Consider the following 16,975-nt stretch of genomic DNA (forward strand, 5'->3'; position numbering starts at 1 on the left):
CTCTTCTACAAAGTCAGGTGTGTGCCGGTAGCATCCTCTCCTACAAAGTCAGGTGTGTGCAGGTAGCATCCTCTCCTACAAAGTCAGGTGTGTGCAGGTAGCATCCTCTCCTACAAAGTCAGGTGTGTGCAGGTAGCGTCCTCTCCTACAAAGTCAGGTGTGTGCAGGTAGCATCCTCTCCTACAAAGTCAGGTGTGTGCAGGTAGCATCCTCTCCTACAAAGTCAGGTGTGTGCAGGTAGCATCCTCTCCTACAAAGTCAGGTGTGTGCAGGTAGCATCCTCTCCTACAAAGTCAGGTGTGTGCAGGTAGCATCCTCTCCTACAAAGTCAGGTGTGTGCAGGTAGCATCCTCTCCTACAAAGTCATGGCACTTTTCCTTCTTTCCAAGAGTATTTGCACCTTTTGCCGATGGCTTCCTTTGCCCTTATATGGTGTGAAGTTTCCTCGGCGTGCCTGCAGGTAATTTGGTGCAAAGTGTCGTGGAGGCGGAAAGATGGTCGCCTCCCGTCGCCGTGACGACGAGTGTTAGCGCTCACATCTAAAGGCTACTTGGCACAAATTGCTTCATTATTTCCGTGGTTTTTACCTTTCATCATGCGAGAAGTTGGCCCCCTGATGGTCCTAAATGGCTGCTTCAGTTTCAAGGAGCGCCGTTCTCATCTCTGAGGTGTAATCAGCCGGCGTAATCTCTCACTTTGAGTCCGGAAACAACGCAGAGGTCGGAGAAACGCCCTGGCCATTTGTTCCCTTGGATGACGGAGACACAAGAATGCAGGATAAAGCGTCTCTGAACAGGTGGTCCAAGGACTGGACTCTGTTCCACGACACTCCCTCGGACCTGGTCCCGACACTCACTCGGACGTGGTCCCGACACTCCCTCGGACCTGGTCCCGACACTCTCTCGGACCTGGTCCCGACACTCCCTCGGACGTGGTCCCGACACTCCCTCGGACCTGGTCCCGACACTCCCTCGGACCTGGTCCTGACACTCCCTGGGACCTGGTCCTGACACTCCCTGGGACCTGGTGTCTTGCGTAAGACCGAGGTGCGCCGTGATCCACTGCAGACTCTCCGCTTTTGTTGGTCTGTAGAAAATGTGAGGGCGAGGTCGAGGGGAACATGATCGTATTCCCGACTTTCTCTCGCGCGCGGAGTTGAGGTCTGGCCACCGTCCAGCTTTGTCTGCCCGCACATTCCCGTCACGCTCGGATGGCCGGGGGCCCCGATGACTGCGGTCCCCGGATGAACGAAACCGCAGACTAATGTGTGTCGGATCCACTTGGGAGTGAGCGAGTATGGAAGACGTCGCCCTCAGAAGCGTGTTGTGCTGTGGTGGTAAGCACCTTCACCAACCACTCCATCTTTAACCGCTGGTCAACTCCAGGTTCGGGGGCCACATCTGGCCCTCAGAAGCGTGTTGTGCTGTGGTGGTAAGCACCTTCACCAACCACTCCATCTTTCACTTCTGGTCAACTCCAGGTTCGGGGGCCACATCTGGCCCTCAGAAGCGTGGTGTGCTGTGGTGGTAAGCACCTTCACTAACCACTCCATCTTTCACTGCTAGTCAACTCCAGGTTCGGGGGCCACATCTGGCCCTCAGAAGCGTGTTGTGCTGTGGTGGTGAGCCCCTTCACCTACCACTCCATCTTTAACCGCTGGTCAACTCCAGGTTCGGGGGCCACATCTGGCCCTCAGAAGCGTGTTGTGGTGGTGAGCACCTTCACCAACCACTCCATCTTTCACCGCTGGTCAACTCCAGGTTCGTGGGCCACATCTGGCCCGCAAATGCCTGGAAATAAAGTACCTCATCTTTTATCACTCAATGTATTAGTTTTGTTCCGTTTCAACAGAAATAAATATATAGACCGTAAATTCCAGACTATAAGACCCTGCTTTTTTTCCTACACTTTGGCCCTGCGGCTTATAAAACGGTGCTGCTAATTTCTGGATTTAATCATACAAAACACAAATTTTGCAGCACAAACTGACGGGACAAGTTTGTGGAGATGTTGGGGGCCGGTTATGAATAATAATTAATAACATAAAAAAGGTAAAACATTGGTAACATAAATATTATAACAGTTGGGTGACTCTTCAGAAATGTCCTGAAAATTTACTGGAAACATCCAGAAATGTGCTGGAAATTTACCAGAAACTTTTAGAAATGCACTAGAAAGATTCAGAAAGTTACTGAAAATTTACTAGAAACATTAAAACAAATATGCTGGAAATTTACTAGATACACTAAGAAATGTGCTGGAAGTTTACTAGAAACATTCAGAAATGTACTAGAAATGTACTAGAAACATCCAGAAATTTACCAGAAACTTTTAGAAATGGAGCTAGAAACATTCACAAAGTTACTGAAAATGTACTAGAGACATTTAGAAAGTTGCTGAAAATTTACTAGAAACACTAAGAAATGTTCTGGAAGTTTACTAGAAACATTCAGAAATGTATTGGAAAAAATACTAGAAATGTTCTGGAAATCTACTGGAAACATTCCAAAATGTACTGGCAATTTACCAGAAATACTGAGAAATATTTTGGAAATGTACCAGAAATGTTGTGGAAATTTACTAGAAACATTCAGAAATGCTCTGGAAATCTACTGGAAACATTCAAAAATGTACTGGAAATTAACCAGAAACACCCAGAAAGTTACTGAAAATGTACTAGAAACATTCAGATTTGTACTGGAAATGTACCAGCAACTTTTAGGAATGTATTAGAAACATTGGGAAAGATCAATCAATCAATAAAAGTTGATTTATATAGCCTTAATCACAAGTGTCTCAAAGGGCTGCACAAGCACAAGATTACTGAAAATGGACTAGAAACATTCAGATTTGTACTGAAAATGGACTAGAAACATTCAGGTTCCAGTTCATGATAAAAACAAAAACTGCCAGCTAAGCTGCAAGGATTTTACCGTGAGAAAAAATACAGTTTTTCTATTCCCACTAATTGAATGTAAGAAGCAGCGTACATTTTAAGGTAGAGTTGGCGAGTGAGCTCCCAGTTTGCTTTGCTTGTTCAAGGTCAGCTCCCAGTTTGCTTTGCTTGTTCAAGGTCAGCTCCCAGTTTGGTTTGCTTGTTCAAGGTCAGCTCCCAGTTTGGTTTGCTTGTTCAAGGTCAGCTCCCAGTTTGGTTTGCTTGTTCAAGGTCAGCTCCCAGTTTGGTTTGCGTGTTCAAGGTCAGCTCCCAGTTTGGTTTGCGTGTTCAAGGTCAGCTCCCAGTTTGGTTTGCTTGTTCAAGGTCAGCTCCCAGTTTGGTTTGCTTGTTCAAGGTCAGCTCCCAGTTGGTTTGCTTGTTCAAGGTCAGTTCCCAGTTTGGTTTGCGTGTTCAAGGTCAGCTAGCTGTTCAAGGTCAGCTCCCAGTTTGGTTTGCGTGTTCAAGGTCAGCTAGCATCATGGCAGTCTGAGATGTAGCAAGGCTAGCAGGTTTTCAAGATGTCTGCCAAAGTCAAAGTCAGGACTCTTCCATCCAGCATGGACTTTTTGTCATGAAGGTTTGAGGTATGGTGAAAGAAGCTATGGGAAAGACTTAAGAGAAAGAAGCTGTGGGAAAGACTTCAGAGAAAGAAGCTGTGGGAAAGACTTAAGAGAAAGAAGCTATGGGAAAGACTTAAGAGAAAGAAGCTGTGGGAAAGACTTAAGAGAAAGAAGCTGTGGGAAAGACTTAAGAGAAAGAAGCTATGGGAAAGACTTAAGAGATAGAAGCTATGGGAAAGACTTAAGAGAAAGAAGCTATGGGAAAGACTTAAGAGAAAGAAGCTGTGGGAAAGACTTAAGAGAAAGAAGCTGTGGGAAAGACTTAAGAGAAAGAAGTTGTGGGAAAGACTTAAGAGAAAGAAGCTATGGGAAAGACTTAAGAGAAACAAGCTATGGGAAAGACTTAAGAGAAAGAAGCTATGGGAAAGACTTAAGAGAAAGAAGCTGTGGGAAAGACTTAAGAGAAAGAAGCTATGGGAAAGACTTAAGAGATAGAAGCTATGGGAAAGACTTAAGAGAAAGAAGCTATGGGAAAGACTTAAGAGAAAGAAGCTGTGGGAAAGACTTAAGAGAAAGAAGCTGTGGGAAAGACTTAAGAGAAAGAAGCTATGGGAAAGACTTAAGAGATAGAAGCTGTGGGAAAGACTTAAGAGAAAGAAGCTGTGGGAAAGACTTAAGAGAAAGAAGTTGTGGGAAAGACTTAAGAGAAAGAAGCTATGGGAAAGACTTAAGAGAAAGAAGCTGTGGGAAAGACTTAAGAGTCCTGGTCGATGAGGTGTGGGTGTGGCTCCCAAATGCTTGGATTAAGAGTAAGTGGAATTTGAGAAGGTGGTTGAAGACTTCTGGGGTCTGCTTGTCTGCTGGATTCTATTTTATTCTGGAGGAACTTTCTTGTGCCGTCACTTCTTTCTACAACCTGATAATATTCTGTCTCTGCTTTTATTCAGTCCTGCTCATGATTTGTTGAGTCGGTCCTACTGAAACTCGCTTTTCTGACCTGCTGGATTGTTGGTCCCGGGCAGCAAAGACTATGGTCTGGCCAAAGAAGCATATTTGGAGAGTATCAACAGGACCATTTGAAAGTTGACTCTCGATAATGCCAGCAGATGCCCGTATGGTCGCTGCAGTCTACAGAGCCCATTTATGGAAACCAACAGGAAGTCGACCATCTTGGTCTCTATACTTGACCAGCTTTGACCACAGATACTGGACATATGGACCATGATGCATTGGGAAGGAATTGTAGGAAGTGGGCGTGGCATGGCGCCACACTTTCAACATTCATACCTGGGATCCTGACCTTGATCAGAACTGGTACACATACCATGAGACCCTAAAGTGCCACCTGGTACCTATTGGTATCCATTGGTGGTACAAACTAACTGGACTGCACTTAAAATGATCAGATCTCCTTCCAAACTGATATAAAGCTTCCAGGTTGGGTTCTGATCCTGACTACGCGCTGATATCCACACCAGTATCAAATTTTGTGGTGGAACATTTAAACAATCGTAACTTTCTTCCAAATTCTCCCATCTTCCTGACATTTTTGTTGGTTAGTGAAATAATTGTGGGGGCGGCTTTCAACGCAGCTTTAGTTTGTTTTCTTGTGGTGGCTCTTATCATCAATAACTGGTGTATGATATGTTGTGGTGGCTCTTATCATCAATAACTGGAGTATTATATGTTGTGGTGGCTCTTATCATCAATAACTGGAGTATTATATGTTGTGGTGGCTCTTATCATCAACAACTGGAGTATTATATGTTGTGGTGGCTCTTATCATCAACAACTGGTGTATTATATGTTGTGGTGGCTCTTATCATCAATAACTGGAGTATTATATGTTGTGGTGGCTCTTATCATCAATAACTGGAGTATTGTATGTTGTAGTGGCTCTTATCATCAATAACTGGAGTATTATATGTTGTGGTGGCTCTTATCATCAATAACTGGAGTATTATATGTTGTGGTGGCTCTTATCATCAACAACTGGAGTATTATATGTTGTGGTGGCTCTTATCATCAATAACTGGAGTATTATATGTTGTGGTGACTTTTTATCATCAATAACTGGAGTATTATATGTTGTGGTGGCTCTTATCATCAATAACTGGAGTATTATATGTTGTGGTGGCTTTTTATCATCAATAACTGGAGTATTATATGTTGTGGTGGCTCTTATCATCAATAACTGGAGTATTATATGTTGTGGTGGCTCTTATCATCAACAACTGGTGTGTTATATGTTGTGGTGGCTCTTATCATCAATAACTGGAGTATTATATGTTGTGGTGGCTCTTATCATCAATAACTGGAGTATTATATGTTGTGGTGGCTCTTATCATCAATAACTGGAGTATTATATGTTGTGGTGGCTCTGATCATCAACAACTGGTGTATTATATGTTGTGGTGGCTTTTTATCATCAATAACTGGAGTATTATATGTTGTGGTGGCTCTTATCATCAACAACTGGTGTGTTATATGTTGTGGTGGCTCTTATCATCAATAACTGGAGTATTATATGTTGTGGTGGCTCTTATCATCAATAACTGGAGTATTATATGTTGTGGTGGCTCTTATCATCAACAACTGGTGTATTATATGTTGTGGTGGCTTTTTATCATCAATAACTGGAGTATTATATGTTATGGTGGCTCTTATCATCAATAACTGGTGTATTATATGTTGTGGTGGCTCTTATCATCAATAACTGGAGTATTATATGTTGTGGTGGCTCATATCATCAATAACTGGAGTATCATACAGTATGTTGCCTCCTGGTGGAGGTTAGCATGAAACGTTCCACTGCGTTGTCTTTCAACATCGCTCATGCCAAAGACAAATTGCTTGGAAACTTTCAAAAACATTTCTGGAAATGTACCGGAAATGTACCAGAAATTTTCTGGTCATTTTCTGGCAACTTTCCAACATTTGCTGGCAACTCTCCAAGACTTTTCTGGAAAATGTTCTCCTTATGCACTGGAAACAGTCAGGAATGTTTTGAAAATGTATCAAATATGTTCTAGTAATTTAATTGAAACATTCAGAAATGTTTTGGAAATTTACTAGAAATGTTCTGGAAATTGACTAGAAACATTCAGAAATGTTTTAGAAGTTTACGAGAAAACATTCAGAAATGTACTGGAAATGAACTAGAAACACTAAGAAATGTACTGGAAGTGAACTAGAAACACTAAGAAATGTACTGGAAATGAACTAGAAACACTAAGAAATGTACTGGAAATGAACTAGAAACACTAAGAAATGTACTGGAAATGAACTAGAAACACTAAGAAATGTTATGGAAGTTTACAACAAATGTATCAAAAATTTACGACAAACATTCAGAAATGATCTGGAATTTTACGGGAAACATTCAGAAATGTACTGGAAATTTACCAAAACGTTTTAGAAATGTACTAGAAACATTCAGAAAGTTACTGAAAATGTACTATGAACAATCAGAAATATACTGGAAATGTACTAAAAACCACTAAGAAATGTTCTGGAAGTTTACCACAAATGTATACACAATTTACTACCAACATTGAGAAATGTTCTAGAAATGAAGTAGAAACACCCTTAAATGTACTGCCAATTTACCAGAAACACTAAGATATGTTCTGGAAATTTACTAGAACATTCAGAAATATACAGAAAATGTACTAGAAACATAATCGTGATTAGTAATCGGGATTTCAGTATTGTTGAAAATAATCGTGGTTAATAATCGTGATTTCAATGTTGATGAAAATAATCATGATTAGTAATCATGATTTCAATATTGATGAAAATAATCATGATTTCAATATTGTTGAAAATAATTGTGATTAATACTCGTGATTTTAATATTGATGAAAATAATCATGATTAATAATCGTGATTTCCATATTTATGAAAATATTCTTGATTAATAATCGTGATTTAAATATTTACGAAAATAATCGTGATTAATATTCCTCATTTCAATATTGATGAAAAACATTTGTGATTTCAATATTGTTGAAAATTATCGGGATTAATGATCAGGATTTCAATATTGATGAAAATATTCGTGATTCATAATCGTGATTTCAATATTGATGAAAATAATCATGATTAGTGATCATGATTTCAATATTGATGAAAATAATCATCATTTCAATATTGTTGAAAATAATTGTGATTATAATTGTGATTTCAATATTGATGAAAATAATCATGATTAATAATCATGATTTCAATATTGATGAAAATAATCATCATTTCAATATTGTTGAAAATAATTGTGATTAATACTCATGATTTCAATATTGATAAAAATAATCATGATTGATGATCGTGATTTCCATATTTATGAAAATATTCTTGATTAATAATCGTGATTTCAATATTTACGAAAATAATCGTGATTAATATTCCTCATTTCAATATTGATGAAAAACATTTGTGATTTCAATATTGTTGAAAATAATCGGGATTAATAATCAGGATTTCAATATTGATGAAAATAATTGTGATTAATAATCGTGATTTCAATATTGATGAAAATAATCATGATTAATAATCATGAAAATAATTATGATTAGTAATCATGATTTCAATATTGATGAAAATAATCATGATTTCAATATTGTTGAAAATAATTGTGATTAATACTCGTGATTTCAATATTGATGAAAATAATCATGATTAATAATCGTGATTTCCATATTTATGAAAATATTCTTGATTAATAATCGTGATTTCAATATTTACGAAAATAATCGTGATTAATAGTCCTGATTTCAATATTGATGAAAAACATTTGTGATTTCAATATTGTTGAAAATTATCGGGATTAATGATCAGGATTTCAATATTGATGAAAATAATCGTGATTAATAATCGTGATTTCAATATTGATGAAAATAATCATGATTAGTAATCATGATTTCAATATTGATGAAAATAATCATGATTTCAATATTGTTGAAAGTAATTGTGATTAATACTTGTGATTTCAATATTGATAAAAATAATCATCATTAATAATCGTGATTTCCATATTTATGAAAATATTCTTGATTAATAATCGTGATTTCAATATTGATAAAAATAATCATCATTAATAATCGTGATTTCTATATTTATGAAAATATTCTTGATTAATAATCGTGATTTCAATATTTACGAAAATAATCGTGATTAATATTCCTGATTTCAATATTGATGAAAAACATTTGTGATTTTAATATTGTTGAAAATAATCGGGATTACTGATCAGGATTTCAATATTGATGAAAATATTCGTGATTCATAATCGTGATTTCAATTTTGATGAAAATAATCATGATTAATAATCATGATTTCAATATTGATGAAAATAATCATGATTAGTAATCATGATTTCAATATTGATGAAAATAATCATCATTTCAATATTGTTGAAAATAATTGTGATTCATAATCATGATTTCAATATTGATGTAAATAATCATGATTAATAATCATGATTTCAATATTGATGATCATGGTTAGTAATCATGATTTCAATATTGATGAAAATAATCATCATTTCAATATTGTTGAAAATAATTGTGATTAATACTCGTGATTTCAATATTGATGAAAATAATCATGATTAATAATCATGATTTCCATATTTATGAAAATAATCATTTCAATATTGTTGAAAATAATTGTGATTCATAATCATGATTTCAATATTGATGAAAATAATCATGATTAATAATCATGATTTCAATATTGATGAAAATAATCATGATTAGTAATCATGATTTCAATATTGATGAAAATAATCATCATTTCAATATTATTGAAAATAATTGTGATTAATACTCGTGATTTCAATATTGATGAAAATAATCATGATTAATAATCATGATTTCCATATTTATGAAAATATTCTTGATTAATAATCGTGATTTCAATATTTACGAAAATAATCGTGATTAATATTCCTCATTTCAATATTGATGAAAAACATTTGTGATTTCAATATTGTTGAAAATAATCGAGATTAATGATCAGGATTTCAATATTGATGAAAATAATCGTGATTAATAATCTTGATTTCAATATTGATGAAAATAATCATGATTAATAATCATGATTTCAATATTGATGAAAATAATCATGATTAGTAATCATGATTTCAATATTGATGAAAATAATCAGCATTTCAATATTGTTGAAAATAATTGTGATTCATAATCGTGATTTCAATATTGATGAAAATAATCATGATTAATAATCATGATTTCAATATTGATGAAAATAATCATGATTAATAATCATGATTTCAATATTGATGAAAATAATCATGATTAGTAATCATGATTTCAATATTGATGAAAACAATAATCATTTCAATATTGTTGAAAATAATTGTGATTAATACTTGTGATTTCAATATTGATGAAAATAATCATGATTAATAATCGTGATTTTCATATTTATGAAAATATTATTGATTAATAATCGTGATTTCAATATTTACAAAAATAATCATGATTAATATTCCTCATTTCAATATTGATGAAAAACATTTGTGATTTCAATATTGTTGAAAATAATCGGGATTAATAATCAGGATTTCAATATTGATGAAAATAATCGTGATTAATAATCGTGATTTCAATATTGATGAAAATAATCATGATTAATAATCATGAAAATAATCATGATTAGTAATCATGATTTCAATACTGATGAAAATAATCATGATTTCAATATTGTTGAAAATAATTGTGATTAATACTCGTGATTTCAATATTGATAAAAATAATCATGATTAACAATCGTGATTTCCATATTTATGAAAATATTCTTGATTAATAATCGTGATTTCAATATTTACGACAATAATCGTGATTAATATTCCTGATTTCAATATTGATGAAAAACATTTGTGATTTTAATATTGTTGAAAATAATCGGGATTAATGATCAGGATTTCAATATTGATGAAAATAATCGTGAGTAATAATCGTGATTAATAATCGTGATTTCAATATTGATAAAAAAAAAAGGTGATTTCTCGTTCCACAATCATGCAGCCCTCACATGAATTAAATGACAAACGCTTAAGTATTTTGGTCAAAAGCTGACTGGAAGTGGAGGTAAGAAAAGGTGTGTATCGTGTTCCACGCTAAATGGTGTTCCCGACAATTGGGGGCGGAGGTTACTTGACTGGAGGGGCTGGGGGGCCCCTGACCCGTCAATCATTCATAAATATTGCAATACTGTCTGGCAGATACTTGCAACTGAAAACAAGGTTTGGTGCAACACAATCGACGAAAGCCAGGAAAACTTTGTCCTGCGTCGTCTTGACCTGACTTTCCGATCGGCACAATTATTCGCACTTTGAAATATTCCTCCCCCGTAGGGAGCGTTGAGGGGTAATGCACGCTGCTAATGAAGCCTCCACTTCTAACCTAATTAGCTCACTCCTCGCAAGTGGGCCTTGAATTATTTACACATCAAGGGGGACACACGGGGCGGGAAGTAAATATTCATTGTTTGTTGACTCGGTCTCGGTCTCCGGGCTCGGCCGCGGGTGGAGAGACGACGTATCTTTGGCTTGTTAGCACGAGGCCTCGCATTCTTCAGCCATTAGGAGGGCACCGACCCCGGAGTTGGTTTAATAGGTGGCCAGCGATGTCGGAGCAGAGGAGATGAACAATGTGTCGCTGATCAAACCGCTTGAAGTTCAGTACTTGACGGACAGAAATGAACTCTTTCTACTGCTCCAGTGTGGGTCCATTAAACGTTCTAGCAGACTTTCTGCAAACATCCAGGAACTATTTCCCCTGAGAATGGTAAGATGGCTTCAGTCAAAGTTCCAATCAGTCGATGTTCCTTGGTCTCGCAGTCAAAATAGTCAAAAGAACTTCAGTCTCTGAGGCTCTGGTTTCATGTCAAAGTCAGAACTTTGTGGTTTCTGGGGTCAGGGGTACTTAAAAAACGGATTAGGGTTAGAGTTTCCCGAGGGTCCGTCAAGGAAAGCAATTTTCCTCAGACGGATTGGGGTACTTGGGCTTTCAGAGGCACCGATGGACCCTAAAGCAATTGGGGACTATTCATTTTTACGCGAAAAATGATCCGGTCTTAGATTAGGCCTAACTCCGTGAAAAAGGACTGAACCCAGTGGCCCCAAAAAGTTGGATATGTACTCAGATAAAGCCCTTTTCTGAAATGGATTGTCCTTGAATCGCATTTTCTACTTTCAAGGTACTCAAAGCGCTTTGGCACTATTCAGTATCTTGCTCAAGTATACTTCGACATGGCCACAGGGGGACTGAGGATCGAACCTGTGCCAACCACTCTACCACCAGAGCCATGCTGCTCCAAGTGCAAACATGGCCTCCGATTTAGACCTCAATGGTACCTAGAAAACCAGGTTAGGGTTACATTTCCCCAAGGGTCCCTCAGGGAAAGCAGAGTTATTCGGACGGGTTGGGGTACTTGGACTTTCAGAGGCACCAATGGACCCCATAGCGATTAGGGCCTATTCGTGTTTACACAAGAAATTATCCGGTCTCAGATTAAGGCAAATTCCGCCAAAAAGGACTGAACCCCAAAGGTCCTGGTGGCCCAAAAGGGTTGGACCTTTGTAATGGAGGCCAGCTACGTCATTCCCTGACGTATTCCAGATCAATGCTGGCTATCGAGTAGCTTAGCTCGGTAGTCATCCCGCTCACCTCTCATGTGAACGACCAGGTTTTGAGTACCGTGCAAAACAGAACTGGCAAAGACAGAACCTCGTGGTTTACACATGTACCCAGATCTGATCCTGACCTTTTGTGACCCTTAAGAGTGAAAAGGAGAACTTCTCAGACCCCTCCAGGGTTTATTATGCTCCAATTTGGACCTTGTTGGTACCTAAAAAAAAACAGGTTAGGTTTAGACTGACTTCCTTAGACGGGGTCTGACTTTTCAGAGGCACCAATGGACCTTAAAGGGTCCACCTAAAGGGTCCAGGTATCTGCAACCCCTTCCCAAGGTTACTTCTTTCTCCCAGATGGACTTTTGAAGTTGTTCTTTGGTTCAGATAAGGGGATCTTGTTGTGGTTTTTGAAGTCCTTTGAGGCACTTGTGATTAAGGGCTATATGAATAAATTGATTGATCGATTTTGGACCCCTTCAAGTGCAAAGGGACCTTTCTGAACCCCTCCAGGATTTAAATGGATTGGACGTAATCGGTCTGGGTCAGATTTCTCGGATGGACCTCAAAGATGGTCCTGACATTTGGGGTGGTACTCGGTTAGATTGGTAACTAGATTGGTTCTGGTTCGAAAGTCATGGTCTTGTAAAAATGAGGTAGGTCAGTAGTCTAGATCTAGAAGGTTACCAGGTTTCAGAGTGTGCCACAGTGAGCAGAGAACATAATACAGATGGCTCTACCCTACTGTCTCTCTAGATCGGTGATTCTCAAACCGTGGTACGTGGGCTCCATCGAGTGGTACGTCAAAGCATCACTTCATGAATTGTTCTCAGTGCTACTCTTCAAACTGTTTAAAAATATTAAATATACCTCTTCCTCGTTTTTAACAAATGCTTAGGCCTACTACGCTACTGTGTTTCAGCGTTGGTCATTATGGTGGTACTTGGAGAGCCAGGGTGGTACTTGGTGAAAAAAGTTTGAGAACCCTGCTCCCCTGCACCCTAATGAGTCTTTAACCCTAGGAACTAAAAAGCTATCCAGCAGGTTTTGAGTACAAAGATGAGTTTCAAAAATGTCCCGGTCTAGATTGGTAACTAAGTTCTCTTTTTGATGGTACGTTTTTCATAATATCCACAATGTTCAGTGAGCAGGTTCTCATTTGGTATTGTTGTTTTTTTACCCCACCATGACTAGGGGAGGTTGTTTGCATTGGGTCGTACAAGTAAATGCTGTGCTTTCAATTCCAATGACTTTCATTGATGTGATTGACTCACATTGGCAGCAAATCTAACATTCAGAGTATTTCACATGAATTTGAGTTGCGGCCAGTCTGCAAGTGGCAGCTGTGAGGAAGAAGAGTGGTAGACACGCCCGAGTGCTCCTCACTCACGGCCTTGACATGCCTACAGTATGTGTTCCTCACTTACACGCATTGTGTGCCGGGGGGGAGAAATTGCAGGCATTGTTGACACTCCACGGCCTCTTTTGACTCATTTCCCACACGGAGTTGCATCCGTCTTCCAGGAGGAGGGAAAGAAGGGAAAAGAAGCCACAAGAAGGATAATAATGGGGATGCAAAGATGTGTTGGCCCACTTTGGAATGCATATTGGGGTTAGCGGGGGGGAGGGGTTAAGAAACGTAGTGGAGGCACATCAGAAGGAAAAGATCTGAAAGCATAAACGTCATTAGCATAGCTTAGCTTGTGAAGGAACTTGTGTTGTCGCCCACAGGAACCACACGCTCCAAGCTTCCAGAAGGATCTCAGTCGCTTTTGTGCACTGACAGTAGGGAAGGAATTCATGTGGCCCCATCTTGCAATGCAGTCTGCTGAAAACAATGGAAAGCGCCAGGATTCTACATAGCAGCTGACGCTGTGGTCAAAGTCGGAGTTGCCACAAAAAAACCCCAAACAATTGAAGATATTCAACACTCTCCCGTTGTCTGGCAGCTAAAGTGGATAGTGCACCCCCCCTAATTTGTCACGGTTCGTGTGTCAGGTAAACTGTAGCGAATGGGGCTTCCTACTGGGATGATTTTGAACATTGGCATGCAACTCTTGCAAGTTTGGAGTCATACCAAATACTATAAAAATGGGAGCCATTACCTCCCTGCTTGGCACTCAGCATCAAGGCTTGGAATTGGGGGTTAAATCACCAAAAATGATTCCCGGGCGCGGCCACCGCTGCTGCTCACTGCTCCCCTCACCTCCCAGGGGGTGATCAAGGGTGATGGGTGAAATGCAGAGGACCGCAGAGAACTTGCACATTTATTTGAAACATCAGGTGCTCTCAGAAGGTTCTACATTTGCTCCCAATATGAGTCAATCACATCAATGAAAGTACTTTGAATCAAGAGCACATCATTAACTTATATGACCCAATGCAAACAACCTTCCCTAGTCATGGTGGGGGGGGGGGGATGCAACTAACAGAAAAATCAACAGACATGGTCACACATAGTACAACCTGCTCGCTCAACATTGGGGATATTTAAAAACACCCATTTAAATCCATTGCAATGCATGATGGGAAAAAAAAACCTCTACAGTTTGCATATCAGCCCCATACTGTTATCTACCTGCTGCATCATGCTCACTCTCACCTGGATCATGTTCTTTCATTTCTCCAGTGCCTTGAACACCATTGTGAAGAGTGACAAGTTGCTGAATCATCTTATAAAGGTAGCATGCTGACATGCTGACTGGAAGCATGAGTCAAGTACCAAACGTCTTCGCACTGTGGAGGGACGTTAGCCACTAGAATGTGCTGTCAGCATGCATTCAACTGTCCATGTTTCAAGCCTCATGTCGAGGGGAGCTCTGCAAAACTGGCCAGAGTCATCAGTATCACTCACACTGACTGACAATCATGTGGTATCATTAGTGGTGTCGTCATGTGGTATCACTAGTCCTATCACTGGCAGAATGCTCATGTGGTATCACTGGCGGAATGGTCATGTGGTATCACTGGTGGAATGGTCATGTGGTATCACTGGCGGAATGGTCATGTGGTATCACTGGCGGAATGGTCATGTGGTATCACTGGCGGAATGGTCATGTGGTATCACTGGCGGAATGGTCATGTGGTATCACTGGCGGAATGGTCATGTGGTATCACTGGCGGAATGGTCATGTGGTATCACTGGCGGAATGGTCATGTGGTATCATTGGCGGTATTGTCATGTGGTATCACTGGCAGAATGGTCATGTGGTATCACTGGCGGAATGGTCATGTGGTATCACTGGCGGAATGGTCATGTGGTATCACTGGCGGAATGGTCATGTGGTATCACTGGCGGAATGGTCATGTGGTATCACTGGCGGAATGGTCATGTGGTATCACTGGCGGAATGGTCATGTGGTATCACTGGCGGAATGGTCATGTGGTATCATTGGCGGTATTGTCATGTGGTATCACTGGCAGAATGGTCATGTGGTATCACTGGCGGAATGGTCATGTGGTATCACTGGCGGTATTGTCATGTGGTATCACTGGCAGAATGGTCATGTGGTATCACTGGCGGAATGGCCATGTGGTATCACTGGCGGTATCGTCATGTGGTATCACTGGCAGAATGTTCATGTGGTTTCACTCGCAGAATGGTCATGTGGTATCACTGGCGGAATGGTCATGTGGTATCACTGGCAGAATGGTCATGTGGTATCACTGGCGGAATGGTCATGTGGTATCACTGGCAGAATGGTCATGTGGTATCACTGGCGGTATCGTCATGTAGTATCACCGGCGGAATGGTCATGTGGTATCACTGGCGGTATCGTCATTTGGTATCACTGGCGGAATGGTCATGTGGTTTCACTGGCGGAATGGTCATGTGGTATCACTGGCGGAATGGTCATGTGGTATCACTGGCGGAATGGTCATGTGGTATCTCTGGTGGAATGGTAATGCGGTATCACTGGTGGAATGGTAATGCGGAATCACTGGCGATATCGTTATGTAGTATCACTGGCAGAATGGTCATGTGGTATCACTGGCAGAATGGTCATGTGGTATCACTGGCGGAATGGTCATGTGGTATCTCTGGTGGAATGGTAATGCGGTATCACTGGTGGAATGGTAATGCGGAATCACTGGCGATATCGTTATGTAGTGTCACTAGTGGTATCGTCATGTCGTGTTACTGACGGTATCGTCACGTGGTGTCACTGGCGGTATTGTGACGTAGTGTCACTAGCGGTATCGTCACGTGGTATCACTGGCCGTATTGTCATGTTGTGTTACTAGCGGTATTGTAACGTGGTGCCACTAGCGGTATCGTCATATTGTGTCACTGGCAGTGTCGTCATGTGTTACCCTCTAGCAGTATCATCACGTGTTATTAGTAGCTGTATGGTCACGTGGTGCCACTAGCAGTATGGTCACGTGTTAGCACTAGCAGTATGGTCAGGTGTTATCACTAGCAGTATTGTCACGTGGTATCACTAGCAGTATGGTCACGTGTTAGCACTAGTACAGGGGTCGGCAACCCGCGGCTCTTTAGCGCCGCCCTAGTGGCTCTCTGTAGCTTTTTCAAAAATGTATGAAAAATGGAAAAAGTTGAGGGTAAAAAAATCTATTTTAGTTTGAATCTGGTTTGTGTAGGAGGACAAACATGACACTAATTGTTACAAATCACACTGTTTATATTAAACATGCTTCATAAAGAACACTGTTTATATTAAACATGCTTCATAAAGCACACTGTTTATATTAAACATGCTTCATAAAGCACACTGTTTATATTAAACATGCTTCACTGATTCCAGTATTTGGCGAGCGCCGTTTTGTCCTACTCATTTTGGCGGTCCTTGAACTCACCTTAGTTTG

General features: G+C 39.6%; 1 protein-coding gene across 1 annotated transcript in view; it reads left to right on the top strand.

The window, feature by feature from the left end:
* Positions 1-16,975, top strand: part of fat4 (FAT atypical cadherin 4) — a 178,531-nt gene that overhangs the window by 66,235 nt on the left and 95,321 nt on the right. The window lies entirely within an intron of this gene.

Source organism: Nerophis lumbriciformis, linkage group LG16, assembly GCF_033978685.3.
Source record: "Nerophis lumbriciformis linkage group LG16, RoL_Nlum_v2.1, whole genome shotgun sequence".
Classification (NCBI taxonomy): Eukaryota; Metazoa; Chordata; class Actinopteri; order Syngnathiformes; family Syngnathidae; genus Nerophis; species Nerophis lumbriciformis.